Source organism: Nomascus leucogenys, chromosome 19, assembly GCF_006542625.1.
Source record: "Nomascus leucogenys isolate Asia chromosome 19, Asia_NLE_v1, whole genome shotgun sequence".
In the NCBI taxonomy this organism is placed as follows: Eukaryota; Metazoa; Chordata; class Mammalia; order Primates; family Hylobatidae; genus Nomascus; species Nomascus leucogenys.
This window is the reverse complement of record NC_044399.1, coordinates 12,467,203-12,490,732: the sequence shown is the minus strand read 5'-3', so window position 1 is coordinate 12,490,732 and position 23,530 is coordinate 12,467,203. Positions and strand designations below refer to the sequence as shown.

Sequence of the window (23,530 nt, the reverse complement as noted above, 5' to 3'; positions counted from 1 at the left end):
AAAACCAACTATATTTTTAATCTACCATGCCCTGCAGGTACTATGCTAGATCCTTCACTTACGGGTTTTATTTAACACTTAACAGGAGAATAGTCATTATTTTCCCTTTAATGTAAACAAGAAAACTAAAGCTCACATAAGTTAAGTAACATGTTGTAATCATCTGTTCTCACATTGCTATAAAGATACTACCTGAGACTGGGTAATTTATAAAGAAAGTAGATTTAATTGACTCACAGTTCAACATGGCTGGGGAGGCCTCAGGAAACTTACAATCATAGTGGAAGGTGAAGGGGAAGCAGGCACCTTCTTCACAAGGTGGCAGAAGAGAAAGAAAGAGAAGGGGAAACTGCCACTTTTAAAACCATCAGACCTCCTGAGAACTCCCTCATCATGAGAACAACATGGGGAAAACTGATCCCATAATCCAATCACCTGCCACCAGGTCTCACCCTCAAGGTTTGGGGATTGCAAATTGAGATGAGATTTAGGTGGGGACACAGAGCCAGATCATATCACAGTTACCTATATTAACTAATTACTTAATTCTGGCAGTGTTATTGATGACATAGCATGCTGAGAGGCAAGGTGAGGTGCTAGGCTCAGATCCTTTTTGGTCTGTCCTATTGCTCAGTGGATTAATATGACCAGGGTTAAGATCCAACATAAATTCTTAGGATGCTTTCATTTTGTATTTCTTTTGCTTTATTTTCTTCAGGTCAGAAAATAGTTTTAGCTTTTCCCTGTCCTTGCATCTATAAATCTCTACCCAAAATGTAGAGATTGTAATAAGTGCCAGGTGATTAACTTATTAAGACAATTAGGATATTGTTTAGGAAATATGGGTTGCATTCTCAGTTCTTTGGAGATTGGCTACCTGCTTATTGATTTAAAGACTATTATCATTTCAAGAGATCTAGAGTCCAGAGACCTTGACCCAGTTCCTGTTAGCAATTTTTAATTTGCAGATGAAAAACCTGAGATCCAGAATGATGAAATGATGAGATGCTTTGTCAAAGTCATTGAATAAATTAGTAAAAGAAAATAGGCCAGAATTTGGAACTATGGAACCTTATATCCAAACTTATCCCTCCACTTGAACTAGAGACTTTTGTTCCTTTCTGAGAAATGGCGTTATTCAAGGAGAAACATTACCCATAGGTAAACATTTGGTCACATGGCCAGCAGCTGGTTTACACTGACTATTAAGCAGTAATCTCTGCTCTCTCTTAGAAACTTGAATTCCTAAAAGGGGGTTGCAGGATTTACTCATTTTCCTGTATCACATTCTTCCATCACCTTTTTCCTGAATGGGATATTAGACCACTTGGAAAATTTTTACAAATGCATATTGTATCCATGTGTGCAATACAAGCCCTGCTTCAAATATGTATGTACATTGGCAAACTCTTCTGTTCCTTTCAGGAAGTTGAAAACAGATGTTTCAATTAAACTAGTAACTGTGCTTCTGTATTTGTGTCTGGAATTCAAAGAACTTCCATCCAGTGGATTAAAGTCACATTCATATAATTTACCTGATGAAGTGGGAGAATAACGTATTTGATAAATTTAGAAATATTTTGTCATTGGAAGATATTTTTCATTTACCTAAAAAGGTATTTGAAAAGGTATGTATGAACCAAGGACTGAAATTCCACTTTGCCCAATTATTATACTTTAACAAATATCTCCTGCTGTAAATCATTAGGACTGCTATGGGCTGAATATGAATATTTGTGTCTTCTCTCCAGAAATTCATATGTTGAAACCCTCATCACAATGTGAGGATATTAGGAAGTGGGGTCTTTGGGAGATAATTAGTCCATGAAACTGGAATCATCATGAATGGGATTAGTGCTCTTATAAGAAGATGCTAGAAAGCTAGCTATCCCTCTCTCTGTCATATAAGCATACACAGGATGGATGTCTATAAACCAGAAATGGGGTACTCATCAGGACTCTAACAATGCTGGCACCCTGTCCTTAACCTTCCAGCTTCCAGAACTATAAGAAATAAATTTGTGTTGTTTAAGACACCCAGTTTACGATATTTTTAGAGCAGCCTGTGCTAAGACAAGGACTTATTGATATGCCATATCATATTGCTTGCTAATGCCTTCCAGGTAGCCTCCTTTGTCTACATAGGAAGATGCCAATCTTCTTATACATCAATAAACCATGCTTTGTTTCTTGTAATCTTCAGGAACTATCATAGTAAATAATTTATTTTTATGCTGGGTGTTCACTGAATACCTCCTTTTTCATTTCAGTGAGCATTTATTATCTATTATATTCCAGGATCTTAGAAAGTAAAATTAAGTAAAAATTGGTTCCTGCCTTCAAAGAGCTCCTATTTTTATGAAGGGTACATACATGGACTCGGCAGTATACAATATAATAAATGTACATTCTACAGACTATCACTGATCGTCTCTACGTATACCAGACTTTATGTTAGAGGTTAAAAACATAAATATTAATAGAATTCAGCCTCTGCCCAGGAGGAAAGAGGCACTCTCCAGGAGTGCCCAGTTTCCTGTTTTCTCCTTCTTTCAGTCCAGTGAGAGAGACATGATGGCCCAGCTTGAAAAAGAAATTGGGGATAGCAAGTGTAACATACCAAGCATTCCACAAGCAGGTAAGTTACAGCACATATTGGAATTCAGGCCTCCTGATTTCTTCTTTATTGCTTGCCAACCCTCTTCGTCAGCATTTGACATGGGAACTCTGTGCTAAAAGATAATAGGTTCACACTAGGCCTGGAGGGGCTGGAGGCTTAATGAAGGTGAGGGCAGGATATAGCTGTGGAAACCTGCTCTATCTTTATATTCTAACGTCTTCTCTTTCACTCTTCTGTTAGTGAAAGAGAGAGATCTGTAAAGAAATATATGCTGTTACCCAGCTTCCACACCCTAATGAGAACAGCAACCCACTCCTCCCCTAGGGGCTCAACTCAGTCTTTCTGCTTATTAGGTTTGTTTTTACTTAAAAAAAAAAAAAAAGTGTGCCTGCAGCTTGTTTTCATCTCATAAAGACTGGTTGAACACCATGAAAATTAGCATTCATTTTTCACCTGATGATTTTATTGGCCACTATGTTTTAATCTAACATTGACACTTTGCTTGCTTCTGTTCTCTTCTCTTGACCTTGCCTCTTATTTGATCTGAAATAATCCAATTAAATTAGCTTGGCACTTGCTGTTCTTCAGTAAAGCACACCGAGGCTTTGCTGGTGATACTGGGATCTGTTATTTGTTTCAATTGTTCACATTTAAGCCTAAGTCCTTCTCTGTCTTCAAAATGTAAGAGAGGCCATTCCATCATTCATTCATTCATTCATTCATTCTACGGACTTTCATTGATCATCTCTATTTATAACACACTTTATGTTGGAGATTAGGGATACAGACTTTAATAGAATTCATTCCATGCCTGGAAGGAGCCAGAATGAATATGGTATAGAGTGATGAGTGCTTGAACAGAGGTGCACAGACTGTGCTATCATGGCACAGAGAAGGTAGCAAGAAAAAGTACATGGAAAACTAGGTTTTATGGAAGAAAAGGAATCTGTGGTAATGTATTGAAGAATAACAAATGAATCAGATGATGGTGAGAAGATGGCTTTTTCAGGTCGAGAATGGGAGGTGCAAAGGCACAGATGCATGAACGTGTCAGTGTATTCAGAGACTGATGTGGTGTGTGGTCACCTAGAGGTGAAGGGGGCATAGGGTGAGCAAAGTGAGAAGGATCTGCTTGGGAAGGTAAGGAGCAAATAAAAGAATTTGAAAGCAGGCTGAGGAGGTAGGTGGACCTTTACCCTGAAGGCCAGTGGATCCGATGCTAGAGTCCATGTGCTGATGTTAAGAGTTCATAAGCTACCCGAAGTGTCATATATTTTGCCTACATATACAATTATGTTTTGGGAAGAGGGAGAAAGGAAGATGACCTACAAAACTGTGATGAACTATTTAAAGACATTTTTTGCCCCAAATAATTTGAAGCCATTTCTGTAGGAAACAGAAATGATGAACAGCATCATTGCACAATGTTAAGATGAAGAGAAAATGATCAATTGAAGTGCTTGAGAAATTCTTAATATGCAATCAAACTATTTGCTTCCCGTGTCTTTAATGTAAATAAGTGCAATTGTTGTTTTCATAGTGTGCAGAAAATACTTACTGTGATCAGCTAGAAAAATTTAAAGATTTTTGACCAGCTATACAGACTCCTTCTTAACTTTTGGCAAATTTGTTTGCTTCCAAAATTGGTCATCTGGGAAATTTTGAAATAGGTATTATTTGACAACAAAGCACTCTATTTGAAAGTGCTTGCTGACTCTTGCCCATAGGCAGCATGGCATTTCAGGCAAGGGTGTGTCGCAAGGTCTCTGGATCTGTGAGCCATGGCTCTGAATAAAACATTGAGTGGCTGACGCATCCACTGGCATTAGCCTCATCATTTCCATATTCATAGCTTCTACACAGTTTTTAAACAAATGCTTATATTTTCATCATGAGCAAAAACGCAGGCTGGAAGCCCCCTTGGGAGCTTATGCAAGAGGTTTAAACAGGATTTGAACCTTGAACCTTTTCTACATCAACAGTGCATGAATGATGTAAATTCTCCACAGTTTGGGGAAAACGTGATGCGCATTAGTAACAATTACCATTTTGGTCACGAAATAAATGATATATTTTTCTGATAAAGGAGTGAAGCAAAATGTCCAACAGTCCCTCCTCTATGAGACATGATTCAGAGAGAAAGTGATGGCTATCTATATTTCAAATGACACATTTAATAGAAAGAACAAAAAAGGAGACCCTATGACCTGGCAATCTGGGGATTTGACAGACACATTTCAGGGCCTTAGTTACAACCTAGTGTAGTTAAATGAAATTGAGGTCTAGGTTTCATTATTGGATGTTAGAAGTTAAATTGCAGGTAAATAAATATACAAATTGGAATAAAAAGGGCAATGCCCCAGGCAACTTAAGTTAGGCTTACTAAGTGCAAGTGCTTTTTTTCTAAGTATGATCTTACTTAAATCCCACAATAGCCCCACAGGGTTTTTATTATGTTTTACTTCCTTTTAAAGATTAAGAAAAAAAAAGAAGACCCAGTAAGTGGCTTTCTCAATTTAGTCAGTGATAAACATGGATTCTGTGTGTTAGTTTGGTAATGATTATTGTTATAGCAAAATTCCCCAAATTGCAATGACTTATCAAAATAGAAGTTAATTTTTCCCTCCTAGAGAGTCCAACATAGATGTACCTTGGTGGTCAGAGAGTCTTCACCTTCTTAATTCTGGGATTTGGTTCTTTCTAACTTGTAACTGATCCATGCCCAAATCTATGAAGTTCCTGATTTCTAGCCAGGGCATGGGGAGGTAGGGAAGGCTAACCCATTTTGCAATATTACAGTGCTGAAAACTGTCACATGAGCTTGCTTAGAAGCAGGAAGTGTTTGACAATATTGTTCCATTCTGGGCAAGCACTTCCCAGAAACAACTGCATACTATAGAACAGTAGTTGACAGTTTTGGTAGACAATTGGTTGTCTCTGTCAAAGTTTCTGTCCCTAGTTCAGTTTATTATGTGAAGTTAGTGGTATTCAATGCAATCAGATCCAAAGCCGTTTTATAATAAATAGTTGAATACTTTCTTTGTTATCTGGAAGTATAATGGATAAGTTATATTACCTACTTATATACAAGTTTTCAAAAAATAAGTAGAATTTTTCATATAACATAAAAAAAGTAACAGGCAGTTATGACAAATAATAGATGTTTTAAGACATGAATACTGAAAAATAACCACCATAAAAGATATAATGTATTAGGTATTTGTGCGTAAGTATAGCATCACTGTATATGTGATAGCTACAAACACAAACTAACTTCTGTTTTGTATTAGATATTCAAATTTCATTCACACAGATGCCTTTGTTTACATGATTTTCCAATAGCGTGAACAGCATGTCTTAGTAAAGTTTCAAACAAAATAGTTTACAATCTTCCCTCAGTACAGAAAAGAATATCTTCATATATTGCATATTAAAACCATGAAAACATTACTTTGTACTTACATGTAAAATGAGGTTGGGTTTTTATTCCTAAATAATAAGTGTTTTTTTGTTTGTTTGTTTTACCTACATGAATGGGCGAATGGTTGAGGGCAGGGGTGTGTTTGGTAATTTCACAATTGGCAACCCAATCCTGTCTTTGTCCCATTAAATTCTAATAATGTCTTACCGATTATTGTGAACAACAGAGGGATCGTCCAAAATTTACAAAATGCTACCTAGAGAAGTCATATTGCTTTCCTGAGTTTACATATGTTACATATATATATATATGTATATATATGTGTGTATATATATATGTGTGTGTGTGTGTATATATATATATATATATATATAGAGAGAGAGAGAGAGAGAGAGAGAGAGACAGAGAGAGAATCGTTTTAGATTTACAGAAAAATCATGAAAATAGTACTAAAAGTTCCCAGAGACCCACAACCAATTTCCCCCATTAGTGACATATCCTCATATGGTACCCGAGTTACAATTATGAGCCAAAAATGGATGAATAATTATTCGTTAAGTCCAAGTTTGTTCAGATTTCCTGATTTTTGATAACCTAGAAAGTTTTCAGTACTCGTCAGGTATTTTGTAAAATGTCCTTCAATTAGGGTTTACCTGATATTTTCCTCATTACTAGACCTGGCGTTATGTGATTTGGGGAGGAAGACCATGAAGGTAAAGCGTCCTTCTCATCACATCGTATGAACGATGCCTTCTATCACCATGACTGCTCACTCTTGATGTTGACCTTGCTCACTTAGCTGAAATAGTGTTGGTCGGGATTCCTCACTAAAGTAACTCTATTTTCTTTTTTCCATACTGTACTGTTGGAAATGAAGTCACTAAGTACAAGTCCAGGCTTAAGGAGCAGGGAGTTATGCTTTACCATCTTGAGGGAGAGGATCAACATAAATTATTTCGGGCTTTTCTGCATGGAAAATCTCGCTCTTCTCTGTTTTTTAAGCTTATTAAATCACTTATTTATATGTACTTATATGAATATATATCCATAAGTACATACTGATATACATAAAGATTTTAAAATGTTAAAATATAAAAGTTAAATATAAATAATAAATTAAAAAGAAATACATTTGGGAATCAGAGAGGAGAGACAATTTGGTTTATAATTCAAACTATTTAATTTTGTTTTTCAAATTGAGTTTTGGCCATTGTTGCTCTCTCAGTTAGTTTTTTGTTTGTTTTGTTTTATTTTGTTTTGTGAGACAGAGTATTGCCCTGTCACCCAGGCTGGAGTGTAGTGGTGCAATCTTGGCTCACTGCAACCTCTGCCTCCCGGGCTCAAGTAATTCTCCTGCCTCAGCCTCCCAAGTAGCTGGGATTGCAGGCTTGCACCACCATGCCCAGCTGTTTTTTTTTATTATTATTTTTATTTGTAGTAGAGACAGGGTTTTGCTATATTTATATATTTTATATATATATATATATATATATTTGCCAGCCTGTTCTGAAACTTTTGGCCTCAAGTGATCCACCAGCCTCGGCCTCCCACAGTGCTGGGATTACAAGCTTGAGCCATCACAACTGGCCACAGTTGACTTTTTTTTTTAATATATATATACCCACAATATTGTAGGCTCTTCTTCTCCCTCCTCCTTTTTTTTTTTTTTTTTTTTTTCTGAGAACTCTCTTATTTACTGATGCTACAAGATGCTCCAGGCTCATCCTGTGCATTTTTTGACCAAGTTCTGGAATCAGCCATTTATTTCTCCAAGGAGCCATAGTTTCTTTCACTGGAGAATCAAATCAAAAACCAAAATCTGTACGCCAGGTGTCCTCATTGCTACTGACAGTCATGGTTTCTAGGTCCTCTTTCATGACAATTCATAAACATAAATGTGTGTATATTCACCCCTTATGTATACACACATATCTTTATTTTTATATGTAACGATTTATATTTATATAAACAGGAGTTCTTACTGATGTTGGCAACTCTACTCCATTACCACAAAGATCAGTTTAACATTCTCCTCCTGCTTGTCTTAACCTCTCCCTGAAACAGTGAGAAACATGGCTTGCACTGTCTTCCGTCCATTTACTTAATTATTCAATTCTGGCAGAAATGTACAATGGTGTCAGAATTGTTAACCTGTACTCCTGGGGGAAACAACTTTTCAACTAGAATACAAAGCTTTTATACAGTTATTTTTTGCCTTTAGTCTTACAGATTTCTCTCACCCTCTTCAGTGAGGTTATTTCATACATTTAAACTACAGTTAGGTTATTTTGTCAAAGTTTGCAATCCATCCTTAAATTCTTCATTTTCTATTTTTTTTTTAGTTGACACACATTAAAGTTTGCTCTCTATGCTAGAATTTCAACAGGTTTCTACAAATGCTTTGTGTTATTTATCTACTATTATCTTACTGTAAACAATAGTTCACTATCAAAAAAAAAAGAAGTCCTTTGTTTCACCTATCAACCCTTGAAAATTACTGGTCTTTTTATTGTTCCTATAGTTTTCCTTTTCCATAATGTCATATGAATAGAATCATAAATTATGTAGTCTTTTTAGATTGGTGTTTTCACTTAGCAATGTGCATTTAAGATTCCTTTATGCCTTCATGTGGCTTGATAGTTTATTCCTTTTTGTAACTTAATAGTACTCTGTTGTATAGATGAAGCATTTGTTTATCTATTTTCCTACTGAAGGACAACTTTGTTGTTTCAGTTTTTGATGATTATCAAAGAACTGCTATAAACCGACGTATGTAGGTTTTGTGTGTCAATTTTCAATCAGTTGAGTAAATTCCTGGAATTGAAATTGCTTTATTGTATGGTAAAACTATGTTTAGCTTTAGTGCGACAAGGACAAACTGTTTTCAAAGTGGCTGTGCCATTTAGCCTTCTCACTAGCAAGGGATTAGTTATAAAAATCATAATAATGTCCACATTCAGTATTCTCAATTGAGATATTAATGTACTTGGATAGATAAATTATTTTTAAATGTCAAGACTGTCTTGCACATTGCAAGAGGTTTAGCATTCCTGAGCTCCTGGTGCTAAATGCCAGTGGACCCTCAATCACCATTACAGCCAAAAGCCCCCTCAATATCTTTTAATGTTCTCAAGCAGAGGGGAGGTGTACCACCACATGATAAACTACATTGACCTCTATAAAGAGTTTATAATAAGCTTGAAAAGCTTATGTCATAATAAGAAAAATTAAAGATACAAAATTAGCTCTTCAATGTAAAAAATGGTGTCCAGATTATATTAAAAGCTGAAATAAAATATAGTAATATATAAAGGAAAATCAGCTCTATATGTTGGACTATGAGTAAATCGGTACCAGTAGAGTGAGGTATTGCTGAAAAAATACCCCAAAATGTGGAAGCGACTTTGGAACTGGCTAACAGGCAGAGCTTGGAACAGTTTTGAGGGCTCAGAAGAAGACAGAAAAATGTGTGAAAGTTTTGAACCTCCCAGAGACTTGTTGAATGGCTTCGACAAAAATGCTTATAGTGATATGAACAATAAGATCCAGGCTGAGGTGGTTGCAGATGGAGATGAGAAACCTGTTGAGAATTGGAACAAAGGTGACTCTTGTTATGTTTTAGCCAAGAGACTGTGGCATTTTGTCCCTGCCCTAGAGACTTGTGGAACTGTGAACTTGAGAGAAATGATTTAGGATATGTGGTGGAAGAAATTTCTAAGCAGCAAAGCATTCAAGAGGTGACTTGGGTGCTGTTAAAGGCATTCAATTTTAAAAGGGAAATAGCATAAACGTTCAGAAACTTTGCAGCCTGATGATGCAGTAGAAAAGAAAATCCCATTATTTTTGAGAGGAAATTCAAGCCAGCTGCAGAAATTTGCATAAATAGCAAGGAGCCTAATGTTAATCCCAAGACCATGGGGAAAATGTCTCCAGGCCATGTCAGAGAACTTCACGGCAGCCCCTCCCATACAGGCTCAGAGGCCCTGGAGGAAAAAGTGATTTTGTGAACTGGGTCCAGGGTCCCTGTGTTGTGTGCAGCCTAGGGACATGTACCCTGTGTCCCAGATGCCCTAGCTGTGGCTGAAAGGGGCCAATATAGAACTCGGGATGTGGCTTCAGAGGGTGGACCCCCAAGCCTTGGCAGCTTCCACATGGTGTTGACCCTGCAGATGCACAAAAGTCAAGAATTGAGGTTTGGGAACCTCTGATGTCTGGATGCCCAGGCAAAAGTTTTCTGCAGGCGTGGGACCCTCATGGAGAACTTCTGCTAGGGCAGTGTGGAAGAGAAATATGGGATCAGAGCCCCCACACAGAGTCCCTACTGGGGCATTGCCTAATGGAGCTGTGAGATGTTGGCCACCATCCTCCAGTGGTGGCCAGAAGGGTAGATCCACTGACAGCTTGCACCATGTGCCTGGAAAAGCCACAGACATTCAATGCTGGCCTGTGAAAGCAGCAGGGAGGGAGGCTGTACCCTGCAAAGCCACAGGGGCCGAGCTGCCTAAGACCATGGGAACCCACCTTTTGCATCAGCATGACCTGGATGTGAGACCTGGAGTCAAAGGAGATCTTGACTGCCCCGCTGGATTTCAGACATGCATGAAGCCTGTAACCCGTTTGTTTTGGCCAATTTCTCCCACTTGGAACAACTGTATTTACCCAATACCTGTACCCCCATTGTATCTAGGAAGTAATTAGCTTATTTTTGATTTACAGGCTCATAGGCAGAAGGGATTTGCCTTATCTCAGATGAGACTTTGGACTATGGACTTTCGAGTTAATGCTGAAATGAGTTAAAACTTTGGGGAACTATTGGAAAGGCATGATTGGTTTTGAAATGTGAGGACATGAGATTTGGAGGAGCTGGGGCAGAATGATATGGTTTGGCTGTGTCTCCACCAAAATCTTGACTTGAACTGTATCTTCCAGAATTCCAATGTGTTGTGGGACCTAGGGGGAGGTAATTGAATCATGGGGGCCAGCCTTTCCCATGTTATTTTCATGATAGTGAATAAGTCTCATGAGATCTGATTGGTTTATCTGGGGTTTCTGCTTTGCTTCTTCCTCATTTTCTCTTGCCGCCACCGTGTAAGAAGTGCCCTTCATGTCCCACCATGATTCTGAGTACTCCCTAGCCATATGGAACTGTAAGTCTAATTAACCTTCTTTTTCTTCCTGGTTTCCAGTATGTCTTTAACAGCAGCATGAAAACAAATTAATACAATAACTAATTTTTTCCTTACTTACTCTCTTTTAATTTTTATTTTGTAATTAGTGTATAGGAAGTACTCTTTTCAGAGAAAAACAAAGAATATTATTAATGATTCTATAGCAAAATAATTCAGTTTATCACATTGTATGGATTGTGAACAGCTCTTTCTGAGAGAAGGATGTTCATATGTTTTAGACATTCTTCCATTCTTTTTCTGAATCAAGGCCAATGTTCTCATATACTCTGATTGATTGAAAATGGTGACAGGACAAAAACAAGAGACAGGGAAAATGGCAGAAAACAACCAGGATTTTTCTCCCCCATGTTCTGTGTGTGCTTCCAAATGGATTCTGCAAGGATAACAGATGATCTCAACTGACTGTACCTTTCCTTCTCCAATTATTTTGAATCTCCAATTGCAATTTAAAACACCAGAGCTTTCTGTTTAAGATATAAATTTTCTTCACATTATATTTCAGAAAGGGAAAAAATAAGTAAAGTTAACAATACAAGGCATGTTGAGAGGAGAAGACTCTTTAAAACTGTTTTAACTTCTCATAAGACAGGTAATTTTAGCATAAGACATTTTGCCTGGCAACTGTTACCAGTGGATTTGAATGTTAAGGGAGATGTTGTAGAATATCGTATCCTGGCTATTTTCCACTCACTGATGAAAACTAGTTGAAGACATTTACAAGAGCAAAATATTGTCTGTAGGGACTGCTAAGAACATTTTCAGCTGAGTTTAGGGGGAAAAATGTACTTTTGTGCCAGACAGATCTAGGTTACAAACCCTTCTCAACTTCTTTCTAGCTCTATGCCTTCAGACAAATGAGTCAATCTCTCTGTGCCACAATTTCCTTATCATACAATGAAGATTCTGACTGGTTATTGAAAAAATTAAATACATAAGATTTCTAACACCCTTGAAGACATATTTAACATATTAATATTTTCCAGGACCTGAAGTTAAGAGAAGGAATTAATTTAAGTCAGCATCAAACCAATGTTTGCTGCTCTTTTGCTCACTGGCTTTTAAGAAATTGAGTATTTTCTTACTTTAAAAGAGGAAAATAAATCATATTGTAACCACCTTATATGTTGATCAGATATCTATTGCTTTATAACTAGTCACCCTAAAAATTAGTGGCTAATAACGAAAATCCGTTTATTGTTTCTCATGATTCTGTGGGTTGGCTGAAACATTCTGCTCAACTTGCTGGGCTTAATCATGCGTCTGCATTGAGATAGAATTTCAGCTGGAGCAGAAATGTTGAAAATGTTCTCATTTACAGGTCTGGCGATTGGCTCTGTCTATTGGCTGGGTCTCCTTGGTTGTCTCCAACGTGGCCTCTCATCCTCCAGTAGACTAGACTGATCTTGTTTATATGATGGCAAAGGCATTCCAAGACACAAGTGCAGAAGCCACAAGGAATTCACACAACATCACTTTTGCCCCCATTCTATTGCCAGAGTGAGTCACAAGATAGCCTGGCTTCCAGAGGCAAGGAAATTGATGCCATCTCTTTATGGAATGAGCTACAAATATTGCAGCCACATTTTTTTCAGTCTACCACAACACATTTCAGGACTTTTAATAATTATCACAAATGCTTAGTGAGATGAACATTTTTATTCACATTAATTAAATATTAGCTAGCAAATTTAGAATGAATTATAGTGTAGAGTGGTTAAAGGTAAAGATTTTGGAATCAAATTGTCTTGATGAGAATTCAAGCTCCCTCTATTCCCACTCTTAAACGAATTGAGTAAACTCAGGTGAGCCACTTGATTTATTAGTTTCCTATTTTTGTTCTAACAAATTACTAAAAACTTAGTAGCTTAAAATAGAACTTTTTTTTTTAATAGTTCTGGAGGTCAGAAATCCAAACTCAGCCTCAGTGTTCTAAAACTGAGGTGCCGCCAGGACTTAGTTCCTTCAGGAGGCTCTAGCGGAGATTATTTTTCCTTGCTTTTTCCAACTTCTAGAGACTGCCCACATTCCTTGGCTCATGTTCCCACATCCATCGCTCTAACCTCTCTTTCATCATTACACACAGTCCTGACTCTGACCTTCTTGCCTCCCTCTTTATAAGGACTCTTGTGATTATATTTGGCCCACCTGGATAATCTAAAACGAGCTACCCAACTCAATTTTCTTAAGTTAATTGTGTCTGCAAAGTCCCTTTTGCTACGTAAAGTAACGTATTCAGAGGTTCAAGGGATTAGGATGTGAACATCTTTGGGTGGGGCAGCCCCTTTTTTAGCCTAAAACACTTGGACAAGTCATTCTCCACAGCCTCAATGTTCTCATCTGGTCATGGGAGTAATAATAGCTATATCATAGCTTTGTTATGAGGTTTCTGTGAGTTAAATATAGGTGGTATTTACAACAGTGTCTGACACTGAGGAAGCTCTCTATAAGCAACAGCTATTGCTACTCTCATTATCATTACAGCTTCACCTGGCTTACTAAATGGGACGTAACCATTAAACTCATATTTGGCTGCACATGAATTCTGAATAAATCATTCATTTTTAAATAATTGATAATTTTTATCTATTTTGTCACTATTCATGCATAATAAACATATCAAATTGCCAAGAAACAAGTGTCTGGTTAGAAACCTGGTTGAAATTGTTCAAATATAGAAAAGGGGCTAAAAATGAACTTTTAATAAATATAGTCCATGCACAGTGGCTCACGCCTGTAATCTCAGCACTTTGGGAGGCTGAAGCAGGCAGATCACCTGAGGTTGGGAGCTCGAGACCAGCCTGACCAACATGGAGAAACCCCATCTCTACTCAAAATACAAAATTAGTCGGGCGTGGTGGTGCATGCCTGTAATCCCAGCTACTTGGGAGACTGAGGCAGGAGAATCACGTGAACCCAGGGGGTGGAGTTTGTGGTGAGCTGAGATCATGCCATTGCACTCCAGCCTGGGCAACAAGAGTGAAATTCCGTCTCAAAAAAAAAAAAAAATTTAAACTTAACAAAACACATCCTGAGTGCTTACCAGGTGACCCGGTACAGCTTACTTTCTCATACATTGTCTTATTTATTGCTCCCAAAGTCCTCTCTTATTGGTGACTTCCTCATCAAAGTATGCATTATTATTTTCATCTTACAAATGAGAAAAACAGAACTCTGAATGGTTGAGGATACTCAGGTCCCAAAGCAATTCAAGTCAGTCTCACGATGAAAAGCCTGCTCTCATCCCATCCAACTGGATTGTCCTAAAAGGAATTTTTATCAAACAACTTCCAGCATATACTGCAGTTTACACTTTCGCTTGCCTTGTTTGTGTGAAGAGAAGTCTTAAGAATATTCTTCCCTCAATTTCTCCAAATAAATAGGAAGGGAAAAATCTAGTGCAGTCAGTATGGCAATCTTACAAGCATGGCCCTTGGTAGCCCAACCTGGAGACAGCCCAAAGAGGCAGTCCTCTAAAAGCTCTGAAAATAGGTAGGCAAGTCTTAAAGTCAAAAAGGCACTCAGTCCACACCAACTAATTGCATTTTAGAAAAGTGAGTATAAATAAAGGATTTATTGGTGGGCACAAGGAAGGTGGGGTATATGGAAACCTGTTTTTCCCAGAGTGGGCAGCGACCAGCCTGGGTGGTCCTCACAAACACAGACATCGAGCCCACTAGGTCAGGGTTCGTATACCAGTGTTGTTGCTTACAGGATTCTTTAGGGTTTAGAGGAAAGAAAAGAAAGTGAGAAGTAAACCCAGAAGATACTTGGAGAGTGGCTAAGACTAATAAAGAGTAGGAACATCTTTCATATTACTTTGTTATTTGGCAAATGTTATCAGAAACCAAAGGACATGGGAATTCAGGAAAAAGTGACAGATAGCTATATTAAGTTTTTATATAATTTAACTCATACAATGAAGCTGAGAGTTTATTACTCCCATTTTACAGACGATAAAGCTGAGTCTCTGGGATATTAGATTGGTGCAAAAGTAATTGTGGTTTTTGCCATTAAAAAAATGACAAAAAAACACAATTACTTTTGCACCAACCTAATAATTAACTTTGCTGAGATCACAAAGCTGGTAAGTGACAGAACTAGAAACAGAGTCTAGGTATTCTTGCTCTGAATCCAACATAATTGCAGAAACATCAGGTGTGTGTTTGCCTCCAAAATGTTCACCAGTCTTTCTTACCATTGTGGTATCTGTAGATAGAGTTCAAAGGTATGAGAAAGGGTGTTTATAAATGGCTTGTTAATGGAGGTGTGAGCAGAGTGAAGGGAACCAATGAGGCACAGCTACATCTTAGCTCCAGAGCCTCGCAATAGCGGGGAGCAGCTACTGCCTGTAGGCCTGGAAGGGAGAGAGGAGGAAGCAAAATTACAGAACCCTGGAGTGCTGGAGCCCTGAGAGAAGGGTGCCCCATAGAATCTGAGTGTTGGCAGAGATGTAGCTACTTTCAAGCCACGGGCCTGAGGCGGACAGAGGTTGTATGGATAAACCCTCAGACTTCTCTTTTCCCTCCCTCAGTGTCCCTCTAGGTTCTCGGATTGGCTGAAGCTACTCTAATGCAAGAGTTCAAAGAAATTGGTAATGTAGAATGTAAGTTTGTCTCCTGGGCCACAGTGGAAAGGGGAGACTGTAGCTGGAGGAGTGAATAGAGGATATGCAGCTCTGGTAATTTTCAGTACAATTCCCAGTGGTCCAATCTGCAGAATGAACCAAGTTCCATTTTGCCCAACTTCTGGCAGTCCCCATTTGGACTGTGAGCTCACCTACAGATAAATCGTACATGGATTGATGCAGTAACTGGATTTGTAGCTGCTAAATCTTATTTAAATGAGGGTCTGTCCAGTACATGTGAAGACCACCCATCCACTGAAAATCATAAGTGAAGCTGAATCAATACTAGACTGAATCAACACTGAGCTGAATCAATACTGAACTGAATCAATACCTTCCCAATTTTGAGGAAATCTTGGGAAATCTCTGAGAAATGTGGTAATAATTATTTTGAAGAATTGGAAAACTTTATAGCTGATTATGCTATGTGTGGAAGATACGACAGGATTATAAGAGAGAGAAGACAACATCCTTGCTGTGTCCAGAGGGCTTTAGCCGGGGTGTCCTACTGAGAGATGACAAACCTAAGGTTTTTCTCTTCCCAGACATTACTGGACAACTAGCTATGTAATTAGGGCTTATGCAGAAAAGACTGAAAGGAAAATATCTCAGACCTAGAAATGTGATCAAGAAAGAAGGCTAGTTAAAGAATAACACAGGGAAAATGAATGCAGTGAAATGGTTCACGCATAAGTTCTAGGAATTCAGAGTGCAACAGCAGTAATGTGATTTTTGTTAGATATTTCAGAAAGTGGTATGAGTCCCTGAGGTCATACTGCAGTGTTCAGGTTCTGTTTGGCCTCCTGCACGAAGCTTTCCTTGATTGGAAAAGCTGCATACTCTGAAGCATTTCACATGTGTCCTGTCTGTAGTTCATTTCATTTCCCAGATTTGTTATCATCCACCGTCACTCATACAAGCCTACCTTCTTCATGCCAACCTTTGTAATCTTTCTACCTTGCTAACCTGGTCGTGTCAAGGACCAGCTAATAAATAGCAAAGTTGTACCTTGAGCCAAGGTATCTTGACTCTTAGTCCAGTGCTCTTTATATACCTCTGGAGTCTTATCTGAGCTTCAAAATTATGAGTCTGTGCTCTCAAGATTTTTTTGAAAATGTACTTAATGTTGCCCCTAAGCTTTTATGAGAAATAATAAAGTTCTTTCCAGACTGAATATCTAATAACTCCATTTCATTTTATGCTTTCTCATGTGTGGATGTATATAACTGGAATGCTATTTGGGCTACTGAGATATTTTCTTAATTCTCTGTTTTGTGTTAGTTCTTTTTGTTTGTTTATTTGACAACCGTATTTTTGCACCTGAGATAAATCTGGCATTCTATTCAACTTCAGTTTCAAAGAGAATCTGAGAATGTACTGGTAGAATGATATTTGAATACTAATATCTTAGAAATACAGAAATAAGTATCATACATTTTGTTACATTCTGTTTGTGTACAAATAATATAAAAATCAATGAATGAGAATTTTGTATTTGAATTGTATATGGATTGATGCAATAACTTGATTTAGACAATACTTTTTATGAATAAGATAAAAACAATAAAAATATAGAATTGCTTATAGTTTTGTAATATATATGGTCTAGATACTGTTTATATAACAACAATCCCAAGCTTTCCATGCAATTCAGGCAAAACATATTTGTCCAGATATTTGGCCCTACTACAGTAGTAAATTTTCAATTTGACGAAATAGTCATTTACAGAAATGTAGATCAGTTATTTGAATTTGTTTGTTAATTCAGGCAAGATTGTTAATCTGGCAGCACAACCAAATATCTAAAGTGAAGCAGACCATGTTCTAAGAAATTTACACTTTATGTAGGTCAGATCATGTGATATGATAATTGTCTGCAAATATCTGAAGATATATCACCTGGAAAAGGGCTAGAAATATTCTCCTTGGCTGTAAATTTCAGGGATAGAGTTAAAAAGCTGAAGTCAGAAGCCATCAGATTTTAGGTCCCTGCAAGCAAAAATTATCTAAAGAAATTGTTAAAAGCAGAATTAATTTCCTGTGGAAGTGGTGAGTTCTTTATCACAGGAGGTGTTAAAATAAAATGCAGATGTATCTCCTTCTATGATTTATACAATTTTAGTTTTGGAAGTAGAGATTGAGCTGCCCGAAAAAAAAGAGAATGTATTAATCACTGCTCATTTTCTTCCATGCTGTGTTCTAAATATATAATTAAATTCTTGTGTATTAACAAGCAAAGGGCTTTTCAGAAAAAAAAAAAATTATCTCTGAACACAGAGGAAACCAATTCAACTGTACTCAGAGTGGGAAGGAAACAGACATGATGATCTCATTGTTGTATTTCTAGGAAAGATGAGTCATGCAGTCTGCTCAAATTCAGGGTAGCTGGAGGGAAGATGGACATCAATGATGCTTTCTTCCTTTTTAATAGAGACCAGGGTCTCAAGTTTCTTTTAAAATAAAAAGGAGGAAAGCACTTAGAAATTAGCCTAAATCAAGAAAATTTCAGAAGAGTATTCTGGAAAATATAAATATAAATAAATCTGTTTCAATTTGAAATTAATTGAATTGGGTGTGGGGTGTGTGGGGTGGGGGGCGCGGTGGTTGGGAAGGAGGGGTCATAGAAACTATCCGAACTCACAGGCTCTCCTGTTTCTAACTCTAGCCAGCCATCATCCCTGAGAACAATTTCAGTTTCCCTTTGATTTGCTTGCAAGGACAAAGAACCAGTTCAGAGAAGTGAAGGGCTGGGAGGGAGAGGGAGCAGCCATCGGCAAAGGACACTAAAGCAGAGGCACATGCTTTTTTAGGAGTAACACTTTTTCAGTTGGGTAGTAGAGTATGGAAGCCATGGCTCTCCAGAAGTTTCTTTCTTTCTAAATGTCTCCAAACTACATGCCATGGTTTTATGATTCTATAAACTAGCATTCACTGAAAGTCCACTGTGGACCAGGCACTGTGAAACAGATTCATGGAGGTGAAATTGCCAAGCTTCTTAAATGGTATTCAGTTTCTAAATTTTGAGAGAATGCTTTTGTGCTGATAGCCTTGGCCATACCTTTTCTACAAAGTTGGGGGCACTTCCTACTACTAAGAGATATAAAAGGTAGGAATGTTGACCTTTTATAGATTGTGAGAAAATGTGAAAGTTACATTTTTCTCAATATTCCATTTGATCAAATAACAAGTTGAAAATATATTTTAGATTCTGCTTGCTATATTTGCTTGCCAAATTATCAGTCTTATGATAAAGAGTTAAAATCGGGGGTAAAAATTTAGCAATATTTAAAGACAGTATCCATATAGCTTTCCACTGAAGTCTTAGTAAATATTAAGTAGATTAATAAATTCTTGGGGTTTTTAAAAGGATTGTAATGTAGGTCAATTCTTTTTTCTTGAGTTAGTAAACTCAAACCTAGCAAGGACAATGACTTGTTCAAGTTTCCACCTAATTATTAGTTGGATAATTGGGTAAAATGTAGAAGTTATAGATACAGTAATATGTGCAAGGTATCTTAATTATATTATCCTACTCACTGTTTTAAAATTAGTTTTATTTATTTATTTATTTATTTATTTATTTATTTTATTTATTTTTTATTTTTTTTGAGACAGAGTCTGGCTCTGTCCCCCAAGCTGGAGTGCAGTGGCACCATCTCGGCTCACTGCAAGCTCTGCCTCCCGGGTTCATGCCATTCTCCTGCCTCAGCCTCCTGAGTAGCTGGGACTACAGGCGCCTGCCACCACGCCCTGCTAATTTTTTTGTATTTTTAGTAGAGACAGGGTTTCACTATGTTGGCCAGGATGGTCTCGAACTCCTGACCTCGTGATCCGCCCACCTCGGCCTCCCAAAGTGCTAGGATTACGGGCCTGAGCCACCGTGCCTGGCCTAGTTTTATTTTTATTAAAATTATACTTGCATATAATTGAAATTGTAGAACAGTTCAATAAAGAATGTTGAAAACAATTATTTTTAGTTCTTGGAGATACTCAATTTTAACTCTTAATATATTATTTTTATAGCTTCTTTTATAGCTTCAAAATATGTTAATATTTCTACTCTTAAATTTTCAATTCTGGTATTTTGGTTTAGGGCCATACTCTGATAGCTTCCTGAGATGTGACAAGTAACATTGTTCAGAAATTAGATTTCTGATAGTGTCTTTACTCTATACTCATACTTAATTGATAATTTGCCTGAATATAAAATTCTAGGGTAAAAATCAACTTTTGAAAATGTCAAATACATTTTTCACTTTATTTTAACTTCCAATGTTATTGATGAGGAAGCAATGACATTTTGATTTTTGTACCAATGTTTGAAGCCCACTTTTTTCTGCATGGAAGCTTATCCTATCTTCTCTGCCATCAATCCTGAAATCTCAGATGATGTATATTGCGGAAAGCCTATGGCTGTATTTTCACCTGTTTTTCTGGGTGCATGGTGGGCCCTGTGAAAATTCTTATTATTCGGTTCTGAAAATACCTCTTGATTTGTTCCTCAGATGATTTCCTTGCCTCTGTTTTTCCAGTCTCTCTTTCTGAAGCTCCTGTTATTCAGATGTTGAGAAATCTCTATTCCTCCTGTACTTTTCTAATCCTCACCTCCTATTTTCTACTTTGACTTTTTGTTCTAATTACTTAGCTGCTTCTTCTTATTAATCTTTTTTTAAGTTTTTTATTTCTGCCATCTTGTTTTTAATTTCCAAAGCTTTATTTAATTCTCTAAAAGTTTCTTTTGAGAACAATCTACCATTGTTTCATGAATACAGCATTTAAACAAATTTTCTCTGGTGATAATAACCTCACTTTTTAAATGTTTTATTTGCCCTGAAAGGAGTCATAGTTTCAGTTTTCTCTAAGTTACTAATTTTTTACCAGTTGTTTTTGTCTTCATTTCGTATTGGATGCATTTCTCAGGACTGGTGATTCCTGGTGATTGCTGTTTAAAATCAGGGCACTGAAAAACAGAACGGAAGTTGTGTGGTGGGTGGTCTGACCATGGTCTTGCTCTGCCTTCTCAACTGGATGTTGTATGAAAATTAATTCCTAATTCTCTCAGGAGTCTATCTACATAATGAATTAACTTCTCTTCTATGAAACTAGAATATACTGTATGAGCAATACACTAATAATATTATTACTGATAATACACTAAAGCGCCATGGGGGAATTTAGAAAATGGTCACTAAACTCATTTTCTGGAGACCATGGTTTAGATGAGGAAATCTGATTGAAATTATAATCTGACTGGGTTATTTTGTGGGGATCCTCCATTGTCAAAAACTTTAGCTCTTTTCTGTTGAGTTGCTCAGATTCCCAGGAAGCCTCTTAAAATCTTCCTGAAGGCTTAGTCTGGGTTAATAGCTAATAGTCCAAGAGAAAGAAAAGTGAAAAGTCCCACCATTTTTAAATCTTCAGCTAACTCTCTGGTATCTGTGTATTGTTCCACTGTGTCTCATGTCCCCCAGGTACAAGACTGTGCTTTACTTCTATAGAAAATAAACCACATTCTAGGGTTGGGGAGAAGAAAAGTAACCAGGATCCAGGAAGTGTGATAAAGTATGTATATCTAAATGCTTTTCAAATATAGGAACAATCACTCCTATTTATAGTCCCATCTTTACCCCTTTTTAGACATACCTGGAAACACTAATTCCTAGATCTCTTAGATTTATGCAATGTAAATGTGTTTGCTTCTGGGCTTTCTTAATTGGCAGCTTAAAATGTGGCTTCCTTCATTTGCCTAATACCTTCTGAAATTGCCTTCCTACTCTCTCATTTTCTTTGCCCTTACAGTCCTTCCCACATGCCCTTTTACTATTGTTTAAATAGCGTTCTTAAAGGATTAACAAAGATAAACGTGGGTTAAGTCCATGTCTTTGGAACAATTCTGCTTGATGAGTATATTCCTCTCTCAGAACTTCCATAACAAAGTACCATAGACTGGGTGGCTTAAACAACAAGGAGGCGTTATGGCACACTCTGAAGTTCAAGATTAAGGTGTTAGCAGGATTGGTTTTTCAAAGGGCCTTTCTCCTTTCCTTGTACATAACTGACTTCTCTCTGTTTTCACATGGTTTTCTCTCTGTGTGAGTCTTTGTCCTAATCGTCTTTTCTTATTACGACGCCAGTTATACTGGATGTATGCCCACCCATAAGAACTCATTTTACCTTAATTACCTCTTTAAAGATCCTACTCCAAATATAGTCACATTCTGAGGACTAAGGAATAGGACTTCAATGTATACATTTTTAGAGGTGAGGGCACAATTCAGCCCATAACATGAGGTATTTCATCACTGTGCATTTTTTCTCTTTATACAGAGTTGCCTTACCAGGTTCTTGACCCCAAACATCCTCCACTCTTTGGTTCTTTCCTTCCCAAGTTGCTGCCATTGGGAATTGCAACATGTTTTAATTCATCCATCCAATTTAATGAAGATTTCCTGAAGTATCTCTATAAAAGATCATTCAGAGTGACATCTCCGAAAATAGCAGAGTAGAAAACTCAACTTATGCAATGTTTAAGAGGAATAAAACTGTCAGACTCAATTTTGTTGAAATTCTGAAATCTAATAAAAAATTACAACCATTATAAAAGTGCTTAACAGATAAAGAAGCTGTTAAAGTTTTGTAAAACAGAGTTGTGGTGTTTTGGAGACTAACATGAGGATGGCGGTCCACGTTCCTGGTGCATCTTACTGGTGGTGTGAAGTGCACTATAGACCATGATCTCAATTAAAGAATTGTTGATTTACCTGTCAGGAGCTCCCTGGGAGATAGGTTCAGGGGCTTGCCTTTGTTTCATCCCTCTTAAATTTTCTTAGGAATAGAGCAGATTCCTGAATTGTGTCTGTCAAAAGTATTTAAAAACATACTAACTACAGCCTCATGGGGAAAGGGACAACTGTTGGAAAAGCAAAGGATAAACCAAATCCCTAGAAAGAAAGAGGCTGAGGAAATACACAGAAGTAAAGGTTTCAAAAACTTCCATATATAAGGGGGAATTGTCTTAGTGAGTTCAGGCTGTTATAACAGAATAACATAGACTGAGTGGCCTAAACAACAGAAATTTCTTTCTCACAGTGATGAAGGCTGTAAAGTCCAATATCAATGCAGACCTGATGTCTGGTGAGGGTCACCTTCTATTTTGCAGATAGCCATCCTCTCATTTTGCCCTAACATAGCAGAGAGCAGACAAAGATGATGAGGCAAGCTCCCTATAAGGACTCTAACACTATCTATAGCGCCTCCACCCTCAAGACCTAATTACCTCCCAAAGACACTACCTCCTAATACCAGCACATTGCAGGTTAAGAGTTCAACATATAAAATTTGGCTGGCCAAAAATATTCAGTTTGTAGGAAGAATCTAGAATGCTGTGTTCATGCTTAAGATGATGCATACTTTAAAAAAATGAGAAAACCCAAAGGTTTTACCTCTGGCTGACTTCTAGACTATGTCTAAGCAGGAAGAGAAAGCTAAGACATTCTGCAATGACAAGAAAATGTTTTTCTTCTTTCTTTCTCTCTTTCTGTTTTATTTTTTCTTTCTTTCCTTCCTTCTTTTTTTTTTGGATCCAGGCTTTTAAGGATATTTCTGTGTAATCACTACCTGAACCACTAAGTTAATTGAACAAAGATTTCAGTTGCCACACACAGCAAAGAATAGTA

The 23,530-nt window shown here is 37.3% G+C and overlaps 1 long non-coding RNA gene across 1 annotated transcript in view; it reads left to right on the top strand.

Annotated features, from left to right (window-relative positions):
* Positions 1-17,028, top strand: part of LOC100594631 — a 41,042-nt gene extending 24,014 nt beyond the window's left edge. The window contains exons 5-6 of the long non-coding RNA XR_001113596.2: positions 2,557-2,638; positions 15,762-17,028. This is a non-coding gene — a long non-coding RNA (uncharacterized LOC100594631). The remainder of the gene's footprint in view (positions 1-2,556; positions 2,639-15,761) is intronic.
* The last annotated feature ends 6,502 nt before the right edge of the window (positions 17,029-23,530 follow it).